General features: G+C 39.8%; 1 pseudogene; it reads left to right on the top strand.

Annotated features, from left to right (window-relative positions):
* Positions 1-10,169: 10,169 nt before the first annotated feature.
* Positions 10,170-10,288, top strand: LOC112475562 (annotated as a pseudogene).
* Positions 10,289-11,721: the final 1,433 nt, after the last annotated feature.

Below are 11,721 nucleotides of genomic sequence, written 5' to 3'. Positions count from 1 at the left end.
AATGTCCTGTAATGCAGGCCTCATAGTGGAGAATTCTCTCAATTTTTGTATGTCTGGAAAGGTCTTAATTTCTCCTTCATATCTAAAGGAGAGCTTAGGTGGATACATTATTCTAGGCTGGTTGTTTCTTTCACTTAATAGTCTAAATATTTGATTCCATTCCTTTCTGGCTTGTAAGGTTTGCACTGAGAATTGCGAGAATAATCTAATGAGTTTACCTTTATAAGTTACTGTTTTCTTCTCCCTGGCTGCCCTGAGAATTCTGTCTTTGTCATTGATTTTTGATAATTTTAATACAATGTGTCTTGGTGAAGGCCTTTTTGGGTTGAGATAATTGAGTGTTCTGTTGACTTCTTGAATTCCAAGCTCCAGCTCATTCCTTAGATTTGGGAAATTCTTATCTACTATGTCTGAAAATGCTTTCTAATCCTTGTTCCCTTTCCTCACCTTCCATAATGCTTATTATTCTTATGTTTCCTCTCCTGATGGTATCAGCTAGTTCTCGAATTTCTCTTTCATTATTTTTCATTCTTCGGTTTCTCTCTTTTTCCTCCTGATTTATTTCTAGATTTCTGTCTTCGATATTACTGATCCTTTCCTCCATTTGGTCGACTCTATTTCCCAAGCTTGTTACTTCATTTTTCAAGTCTGTTAGTGTGTTCTTTATCTCCACGTCTATTCGGTTCTTTTTGAGGGTTTCAATCCCCTTGCTAAAGAACTTATTCTGCTCATTTACTTGTTTTTTCAATTCCTGAAATTGTTGATATGACTCGTTTCAGAATTCACTGAGTTTTTTTCAGAAGTACCATCCTGAATTCTCTGTCATTTAAGGTGCATATTTCTATGTCTGTAAGCTTATTTTCTGGAGATTTTTCTCTTTCTTTCTGAGATGCTTTGTCAGCTTGGTTTTTCATGGTGTTTAATGGACTATTTTCCCAACTGGGCATTACTGGAAGTGTATTCTGTTATTTTTCCAGAAAGAACTCATCTAGTTGTTTTTTCAATTCCTGAAATTGTTGATATGACTCATTTCAGAACTCACTGAGTTTTTTTCAGAAGTACCATCTTGAATTCTCTGTCATTTAAGTCGCATATTTCTATGTCTGTAAGCTTATTTTCTGGAGATTTTTCTTTTTCTTTCTGAGATGCCTTGTCACCTTGGTTGTTCGTGATGTTTAATGGACTAATTCTCCATCTGGGTATTAGTGGAAGTGTATTCTGCTGTTTTTCCAGAAAGAAGATTTTTTTGGTTTATTTTGTTCCTTAGATTCCATGTATAAGTGAAATTGTATGGTATTTGTCTTTCTCTGTCTGACTTATTTCACCTAGCATAATACTCTCCAGGTCCATCCATGTCATTGCAAATGGTAAGATTTCATTTTTTAGGGCTGAGTAATATTCCATCGTATATATGTACCACTTGTTCTTTATCCAATCTTATAATGATGGGCACTTAGGTTGCTTCTAGATCTTGGCTGTTGTAAATAGCGCTGCAGTGAACATAGGAGTGGATATATCTTTATGAATTAGTGTTTTGTATTTCTTTAGATAAATACCCAGAAGTACAATTGCTGGGTCATGGGTAGTTCTATTTTTAATTTTTTTGAGGAACTTCCATACCGTTTTCCATAGTTGCTATACCAATTTGCAATCCCACCAACAATGCACGAGAGTTCCCTTTTCTCTACATCTTCTCCAACACCTGTTTTTTGATTTATTAATGATAGCCATTCTATCAGGTGTGAGGTGATATCTCATTGTGGTTTTAATTTGCTTTTCTCTGATGATTAGTGATGTTGAGCATCTTTTCATATGTCTATTGGCCACCTGTAGGTCCTCTTTGGAGAAATGTCTCTTCAGGTCCTTTGCCCATTTTTAAATTGGATTGTTTGTTTTTTGGGTCTTGAGTTGTATGACTTCTTTATAATTTTTTTGATATTAATCCCTTATTTGCTGTATTGTTGGCAAATATCTTCTCCCATTCAGCAGATTGTGTTTTCATTTTGTTGATTTTCTTTGTTGTGCAAAAACTTCTTAGCTCGATGTAGTCTCATTTGTTTATTTTTATTTGCCTGAAAAATATATGAGAAAAACTATTACTAAGAGCAATGTCAGAGAGTTTAGTGCCTATGTTTTCTTCTAGGAATTTTATAGTTTCAGGTCTTACATTTAAGTTTTTAATTAATTTCGAGTTTATTCTTGTTTGTGGTGTAGGAAGGTGTTTCAGTTTCATTTTTTATATGTATCCGTTCAGTTTTCCTAACATCATTTGTTGAATAGGCTGTCTTTACTCCGTTGTATATTCTGCCTCCTTTGTCATAGAGTAAATGAACATATAGATGTGGGTTTATTTTTGGATTCTTTATTCTGTTTCATTGATCTATGTATCTGTTTTTATGCCACTACTATGCTGTTTTGATTACTATAGGCTTGTAGTATAGTTTGATATCAGGTTAGCATGATATCTCCAACTTTGTTCTTCTTTCTCAAGATTGCTATTTGGGATCTTTTATGATTCCATATAAATTTTAGGGTTATTTGTTCTAGTTCTGTGAAAAATGCCATTGGTATTTTGATAGGGATTGAGTAGTAGTGACATTTTAACAATGTTAATTCTTCCTATCCATGAGCATGTATATGCTTCTATTTATTTCGATTTCTTTAATTTCTTTTTTTAAATGACATAATTTTCTGAGAACATATCTTTTACCTCCTTGGTTAAATTGATTCCTGGGTGTTTTATTCTTTTCGATGCAATTGTAAATGGAATTGTTTTCTTAATTTCTCTTTCTGATAGTTCATCATTGATGTGTAAAATTGCAACTGACTTCTGAATATTAATTTTGTATCCTGCTATTTTATTGAATTCATTAATGAGTTCTAATAGTTTTTTTTGGTGGAATCTTTAGAGTTTTTTATATATAGTGTCATGCGATGTGCAAATAGTGACAGTTTTACTTCTTCCTTTCCACTCTGGATACCTTTTATTTCTCTTTCTTGTCTGATGGCTATAGGTAGGACTTCCAATACTGTGTTGAATAAACATGGTGAAAGTGGACATTCTGGTCTTATTTCTGATTTTAAAGAAAACACTTTTAGCTTTTCCCATTGAGTATGATGTTAGCTGTAGGTTTGTCATATATGGCCTTTATTATGTTGAGGTATGTTCCGTTTATTCTCACTTTGCTGAGAGTTTTTATCATAAATAAATGCTGAATTTTATCAAAAGCTTTTTCTGCATCTATTGACATGATCATATGACTTTTATCTTTTTAATTTGTTAAGGTGGTGTATCATATTAATTGACTTATGGATATTGAACCAACATCGCATCCCAGGAATAAGTCCAACTTGATCATGATGTATGATCTTTTTAATGTATTGCTGAATTATGTTTGTAAATATTTTGTTGAGAATTTTTGCCTCGATGTTCATCAGGAATATTGGCCTATAGTTTTTTTTTTTTTTTTTTCTGTAATGTCTTTGTCTGGTTTTGAAATCAGGGTAATAGTGGCATCATAAAATGAGTTTGGGAGCCTTCCCTTCTCTTGAATTTTTTATGAATAGTTTGAGAAGTATAGGTGTTATTTCTTCTTTGAATGTTTGGTATAATTCACCTATGAAGGCATTCGGTCCAAGACTTTTGTTTTTTGGAAGTTTTTGATTACTTATTCGATTTCTTTGGTGGTAACCAGTTTGTTTAGATTTTCTGTTTCTTCTTGACTCAATTTTGGGAGATTGTATGTTTCTAGGAATGTGTTCATTTCTTGCAGATTGTCCAGTTTGTTGGCATACAATTGCTCATAGTAATTCTTATAACCCTTTGTATTTCTGTGGAGTCCATTGTCACTTCCTATCTTTCATTTCTTATTTTATTTATTTGGGTCCTGTCTCTGTTTTCCTTGATGAGTCTAGTTAAAGGTTTATCAATTTAGTTTATCCTTTCAAGGAATCAGCTCTTGGTTTCATTGATCTTTTGTATTTTTCTAGACTCTATTTCATTTATTTCCACTGATTGTTATTATTTCCTTCCTTCTACTAACTGGATTTTGTTTGCTGTTCTCTTAAGTGTAAGGTTAGATTATTTATTTGAGATTTTTCTTTTTGCTTGAGATAGGTCTGTGTTGCTATGAATTTTCCTTTTAGGACTGCTTTTGCTGTGTCCAATAGATTTTGAGTTTTTGTATTTTCATTTTCATTTGTCTCTAGGTATCTTTTCATGTCTTCCTTGATTTCATTAACCTATTCATTGTTTAGTAGCATATCATTTAGTAGCATAGCATTCCATGTATTTGTGTATTTTCTAGTTTTTTTCTTGTAGTTGGTTTCTAGTTTCATACCATTGTGGTTGGAGGAAATGCTTGATATGATTTCAGTCTTCTTAAATTTACTGGCTTGTTTTGTGGACTAACATGTGGTCTATCCTGGTAAATGTTCCATGTGCACTTGAGAAGAAAGTACATTCTGCCGCTTTGGGGTGAATACTTTGAAAATACCAAAAAAAATCCATCTTATATAGTGTGTCATATGAGGGCATTGTTTCCTTGTTGACTTTCTGTCTGGAAGATCTGTCCATTGGTGTCAATGGGGTGTTAAAGTCTCCTACTGTGATTGTATTACTGTCTATCTCTTTCTTTATGTTGGTCAATAGATGCTTTATATATGTAGGTGCTTCTATGTTGGGTGCATAAATGTGTACTAGCATTATGTCCTCTTGCTGTGTTGATCCCTTTATCATTATGTAATGTCCTTCTTTATCTCTTATTATAGTCTTTGTTTTAAAGTCTATTTTGTCTGATATAAGTATTGCTATTCCAGCTTTTTTTTTTTTTTTCATTTCCACTTGCATGAAATATCTTTCTTCATCCCTTTACTTTCAGTTTGTATGTGTCATTTGATCTAAAGTGGGTCTCTTGGAGACAATGTATGTATGGGTCTTGTTTTCTTTTCCATTCAGCTACCTTATGTTTTTTGATTGGAGCGTTTAATCCATTTGCATTTAAAGTGATTATTGATCTCCTCAACATTTCTTATAATACTGGCTTGGTGGTGATAAATTTCTTTAGCTTTTTCCTGTCTGGGAAACTCTTTATTTTACCTTCTATTTTAATTGATAGCCTTGTTGGGTGGAGTAGTCTTGGTTGTAGGTTCTTGTTTTTCATTGTTTTGAATATTTTATGCCAATCCCTTTGGGCTGCAAAGTTTCCTTTGAGAAATTAGCTGACAGTCTTATGGGTGCACTCTTTTAAGTAACTAGCTGTCTTTCTCTTACTGCTTTTAGGATTCTCTTTTTGTCTTTAACCTTTGGCAGTTTAATTATGATGTGTCTTGGTGTGGGCCTGTTTGGGTTCCTCTTGTTTGGGACTCTGTGCTTCCTAGAGATGTATATCTATTTCCTTTGCCAGGTTAGGAAACTTTTCTATTATTATTTCTTTAAATAGGTTCTCAATCCCTTGCTCTTGCTCTTCTCCCTCTGGTACCCCTATGATACGAATGTTGGTATGCTTAATGTTGTCCCAGAGGTCTCTTAAACCATTCTCATTTTTTGGATTTTTTTCTTTTTGCTGTTCCAATTGTTGTCTTCCTTCCTTGCTTTCCAAATCACTGATTCGATCCCCTGCTTCACTGGTCTACTGTCGATTCCTTCTAGTGTATTCTTCATTTCTGACTGGTTCTTTTTTGCGTTTTCTAAGTCCTTTTTTATGCTTACCATCTCTCTGTTGAAGTCCTCACCGAGATCGACTATTCTCCCTCTAAGCATCTTTTTAACTAGTATTTTGAACTCTGTATCTGGTAGGTTGCTTTCTTCCATTTCATTTAGTTTTTTTTCTGGAGTTTTCTCCTGTTGTTTCATTTGTGGCATGTTTCTTTGTTTTCTCATTTTAGTTGCCTCTCTGTGTTCAATTCTATATATTAGGAAGTTATGTCTTCTAGTCTTGGCCAGGTGTCCTTCATGGCCCAGTGGCAGTCTTCCTGATCAGTTATGCTAGGGGCTCTGGGTGTGTTTTTGTGTGAGTTGTGTGTGTTCTCCTATTGTAGCTAAGCCTTCATTGCTGTTAACATGTCAGTAGTTGGGATTGACTCTTGAGCTGACTGACTATGAGGACTGGCCATGCCCACAGGAAATAAACTGCTGTGTAGGGGCTGACCCCTTGGAGTAGAATTCGCTCCAGCAGGCTTGTGTACCTGTTGAAACCACCCTTTGAATATGCTGCTTATGGAGCTAGTCAGGTGATGCTTTGTTGTGGTCTAATGCCAGTCTCTGCGTGTGTTGGTTCCGTGGCCCCTTGGGAGGTCAGCTGCTGCCTTTGATAGCTCAGGGCTACCTGGTAGGAGCTACAAAGTGATCCACAGGTGGTTGCTGCCTATGCTGTGTCTGAAGGCAAGTGGGAGAGGCCACTCTGCGAGCCAAGGCTGGTTGTCCTCAGTACCGGCTTAACAAAGGGTCCGGTACACCTCAAGGCCTGAGGCTGCCTGCGGCTGAAAGAGTCTTTGGGTGGTATGCGAGGTGGGTGAGGCAGGGACCCAGGGAGTCACTGGGGTAAAGCAAGCCGACTTTATTTACCTGGCCAGTGTGGATTCAGGTTTAGTGCCAGTTCTGAGTCTGTGGCTTCCTGTAAAAGTCTCAGATCACAATGAGGTCAGCCACTGCCCTCCTTGGGCCTGCAGGCACCAGAGATCTGTTCAAGAAATATTGTACCTCTGGATGGTGCTGGTTGCCTGCCATTGGGATCAACTCTGGAGGTATATAAGCAGAGGCCTGTTGATTATTGCTAACAGAGCCTCCTGCTGAGAGGTAATTTGTAAGTTGGGTGGGGTCTCAGGGAGCCATGGGGTAGATTGAGCCAATCCCATCAAGCCAATGCAAATTCGGATTTGGAGCCAGTGCTGTCTTTGGCCCCTAACAAAAGTCTCAGATTGTACTCAGGCCAGCTGCTGCCTGTCTCAGACCTGCAAACACCTAAGATTTGTTCAAGAGACACTGCATCTTGTGCCGACACTAACTGTCTGCTTCTGAGAGTCTCTCCAGAGATGCTGGAGCTGAGGACTGTCCAATGCATCCTGTGCTGAGAGGGTAGCGTGGGGCTGGTTTTCTGGCAACGAACTATTCCTCCAGTTTAGCCTGCACCGGTGATTGGCCGCTGAAATTTCCCTCCTGGGATGTGCAGGTCCAGAGAGCTGAGGGCTGTTGATTGCAGTCAGATGCAGGGACCTGGGGAAGAGCAGGGTGGGGCTGATCGCCCGGGAATGGGCTTGCCAGGGGCAATTTGTGGGTCGGGTGGGGCAGGATGTCAGGTAGCAAAGGGGTGGATCTACCAGTCTCACTGGGTCAATGCAGATTTAGGACTGGCCGTGTCGGGGAGAGTTCCACACAGGCAAGATGGCACCCGTTGTGAATGCTCTAGAGGAGACCTGACAAAGGAACAATGGTGGCTGTCCCTCAAGCCCTTGCCCCGAGGCTTCACAAGTCAGTCTTTCCCGTATGTCTCTTGCAACCCTGGAGCTACTGACCCTCTCTGCTGGAGCCCAGGGTGTGTCTGCGAGCCAGTGAGTCTGCATGGGCCCTTTAAGTGGGACACCTAGGTTTTCAGGTTCCTTGTGTCTCACCCAAACGCTTGGAATTCCCAATGATTTTTACAGTCAGATTTTGTGGGAACTCCTCTTCCCGGGACTGGAACCTTGGGCCAGGGAATCCCTGTATGGGGCTAGGGCCCCTCGTTCCTTCAGGGGGACTTTTGGGTATGTCACATGTGGGGCTAATCATGTGGTGCTCTATTGAGGTCTAACACTAGCCTCTGGGTGTGTTGATTCTGGAGCTCCTTGGAAGGGGCTCCCTGCAGGCAGAGGTCAGCCATTACCTGTGAACAGCCCGGCACTACCTGGTAGGATCTACAAAGTTGTCTGTGGTTGATCACTGTCTGTGCCAGACCTAGAGGCATGCATGAGAGGCCATATGGCAAACCAAGACAGGCTGCCACCAGTACCAGGCCTGGGGCAGCTCAGCAAAAGGCCTAGGGCACCTCAAGGCCTGAGGCTGCTTGCTTGCTGCCTATAAGTCTCAGCAGCTGAAAGAACCTCAGTGGTAACTTGAGTTGGATGAGGTGGGATCCCAGGGAGTCACCAGGGTGGGATGAGTGTGTTTCCCAGGTTAGTGCAGATTCAGATTTGTTTTCAGTGCTGAGCCCGTGATCACTTGCGAAAGTCTCAGATCATACTGAGGCTAGCCACTTCCCACCTCTGGCTTGCAGATCCCCAAGATTTGTTCAAGAAATACTGTTGCTCAGGCCAGGGCCGATTGCCAGCCACCGAAAGTGTCTCTTGAGGTATATGAGCTGAAGCCTGTCGATTGCTGCAGAAGGCGCCCCTTGCTGAGAGCGTAGGGTGGGGCTGGTTGCCTGGTAACAAAATTTCCAAGGAAAATTTGCAAGTTGGGTGGGGTAGGCACACGGAATCACAGAGGTGGAGCAAGCAGATCTCACCAGGCCAATGCACAATTAGATTTGGCTGTGTTGGGGAAGGGCTCAACACAGGCAAGATGATGCCTGCGTATAGGCTGCACAGGAGAAAGGCTCAACAAAGGGGCAATGGTGGCTGTTCTTCTAGTCCTCATCCTGTAGCCACACAACTCATTCTTTCCCGGTATGTCTCTGGCACCTCCCACACTGCTGTCCCTCTGCTGCAACCCAGAAGGAATGCCTGCGAGTTAGCGAATCTGTACACAGGCCCTTTAAGGGGTTTCCAGCTGCCTTCCTTCTCACCCAGGTGGTTGGAAGCCCCACTGATTTTTACAGATTTTGTGAGGACTCCTCTTCCCAGCACTGGAATTCTGAGCTGGGAGTCCTGGTTTTAGGTTGGGGTTCTATGCTTCTCTGCAGCATATCCTTCCCAATGATCAACCACCACATGTGAGTATGGGACCAGCCCATTTTGTGTCTCTTGCCTTTCCAACCAGTCTCCATGTGGCCTCTTTATATCATTGGTTATAAGACTTAGGGTCAGCTAGTCTTCAGAAGGTTCTCTAGGTGACTGTTCCATAATTTAGTTGTAATTTTAATGTGGAAGAGGCAAGCATAGCATTTACCTACTCGCCATCTTGACCAGAACAACTAAGACTCTCAACAATTTGTCTTAACTGGAATAAAACTGTATTCTAGGTATAGATGTTCCTTTTCTATCTTCAGTTCCACAGCCAGTACCACTATCCAACATCTCCCAGAGTACCGAATTTACCGCTATCTCAGGGCTCTAAGTGTGTCTGATGTACCAACAAGGGATCTCACATATCACCTTGACCAAGGTATACTCACTTTATGTGAAGGAAGTATAGTAACAGACATATGATCATGGAGTCACTAATTTTACCATATAGTGCATAGTATGCTGACAGGTTGAAAAACATTGGAATAGCTTCTTGAAGGGGTGGCTAAAGTGTCACCTTGAAGACGCTAATCTACAAGGTTGGAACACTGTCTTTCAGGGTGCAATATTTCTTTTGAGTTAGTAACCATTACATAGTTTTGTGTAGAGCATGAGTCTGGGTTCCAAGGGATGGAAGAAAGAGTGGTCCTTCTCATCATCAATTCCAGTGACTCACATGGGGAATATGTGCTTCTTGTCACTGTAATTTTAAGTTCTGGAGTTCTAGAAGTTCTGGTTTCCAGATGGGGATACTGCCATCAGGAGTCTCTGTCAGAGTCCTACTAAACTTAAAAGTATGTTTGTACCTTAACATTTTATGCTTTTCTTGTCATTGGATTAGTAGGCTAAGAAAGGAGTTATAGTGGCAGAAGTAAGTGACCCTAATCATCATAAGGAGGTGGGTTTGCTACTCCATAATGAGGACAGGAAAGAGCATGCTTAGAACTCAGGAGATCCACTGGCATGTCTCTTGGTACTCTCATATGAAGAAAAGAATTAATAGATGCTGTGGCCTGACAGGGCATAGCCATGGACTCAGATTCCTCATGGACTGAGGCAAGCAACCTAGACCAGCAGTATTGCTAGCCAAAGGGAGAGGAATCTAGAACTGGTGATAGAGAATTTAGAATGGGTGGTATCAGTTATAGCTTTGGGACCAACTGCAGCAGTAGAGACCATGGCTTGTCTTACTAACTTCCTTTTGTAAAGAGGATCATACCAATAGAATCAAATTAATAATAAAAATAATTATCTACGGCCATGCCACCCTGAACACACCTGATCCTTTCTGATCTCGGAAGCTAAGCAGAGTTGGGCCTGGTTAGTACTTGGATGGCAGACCACCTAGGAAGACCAGATGCTGTAGGTGTAAAAAAAAAAAAAAAACCACAATAAAATAAATATAATATATTAAAAAAATAATCATAATTTGTAGAGTTCATATATTCTTGGCACTGTTCTAGGTTCTTCACATTTGTAAGCTCACCTAATTTTTATAAAAAAACCTATGAAGTTGGTGGTATTATTATGATAGTTTTACAGATGGAGAAACTGAGACCTAAGTAACTAAGTGATCAAGAATTGAGGAGGATGTGGATGACAGAGTAAGTTTTGAATGGAATAATCAAGAAAGAATTCCTAAATAGGCTTTTGACCCTTTGCTTTAGGGTGGGTTGGATAAATAGAATTGGGGGTGAGGGAAGGTGGCTGCAAAGAGGACAAGTGTTCCAGTGGGAGAGAATGGGATGAGCAGATGCACACAGGGTGCAAATAGAGGTGTATGCTTGAGTAACAGATACATGTATGGTGAGTAATAGATATATGAGTTTGGACAGAGGACAAGATTGTTGATGTTTACAAGGAATGGGAGATAGAGTTTTAAAAGTAGAACTAGGCCATACTAGGTAGAGTTCTGAAGCCAAGCTCAAAATTTTGGATTTTGTTTTTGGCAGTCATGGAAAATAACTGAGGGCTTTTAAGGACGTATGTAGCATAATCAAAGAGCTCTCTAGAAGAGTGATATCTATATGATGGGTGATAAACAGGTCCCGGTCTGGCTGCCTAAGAATCATTGGGAGATGTTCTAATAATACAGATTCCCCGGGACACGCGTCAGGTATTCACCAAGTGTATGTCTCTAAATGACTGTCTTTCCCCCCTTTCCTTCTCCCTAACAGCCAGGTTCTGTTTCCACTTTTTCTTTTAAATTAAAATTATTGGGGTGACATTAGTTTATAAGACAAATAGTTTTCAAGTGTACAATTCAAAAACACATTATAAATATATTATGTTGTGTTCAGCACCCAAAGTTAAACTTCCTTCCATCACCAAATATTTGACCCCCTTTACGCCTTTCTACCTCCCTCTTATCTCTCTTCCCTCTGGTAACTACTAATCCACTGTCCTTGCCCATGAGTCTCTGTTTGTTATGTTTGTCGCTTTCAGTTTTATATACCACATATGAGTGAAATTATATGGTTCTCAAGTAGTCAGACAGAGAAAGTTGTTTTCACTTTTAAGTGAAGTCCCCTTTTCTGCTTTGTGGCATCAGTTAATTGTGACTTCTGGCTCATGTGCTTACTTTGCCTGAGGTTACTCAACCCCGTCCTCAAATGTTTGGCAACGTCAGGTTTTTCCTTTTTGAAGTCTCTCTGATAAGACTCAGGAAGATCACTCTCTTCTTTTTGGAGTCCAAAAATAAATTGAATCCTTTTGATAATTTCTTAAAGACAATTTTCAGATTTCTTTTTGCCTTCTCTTTTCCGAGCTAAATAGTATTTGTCTTTTTAATGGTTCCAATTA

Source organism: Pteropus alecto, unplaced genomic scaffold, assembly GCF_000325575.1.
Source record: "Pteropus alecto unplaced genomic scaffold, ASM32557v1 scaffold171, whole genome shotgun sequence".
Lineage (NCBI taxonomy): Eukaryota > Metazoa > Chordata > Mammalia > Chiroptera > Pteropodidae > Pteropus > Pteropus alecto.
Note: the sequence above shows the minus strand (reverse complement) of the source record. Positions and strands in the feature narration are given on the sequence as shown.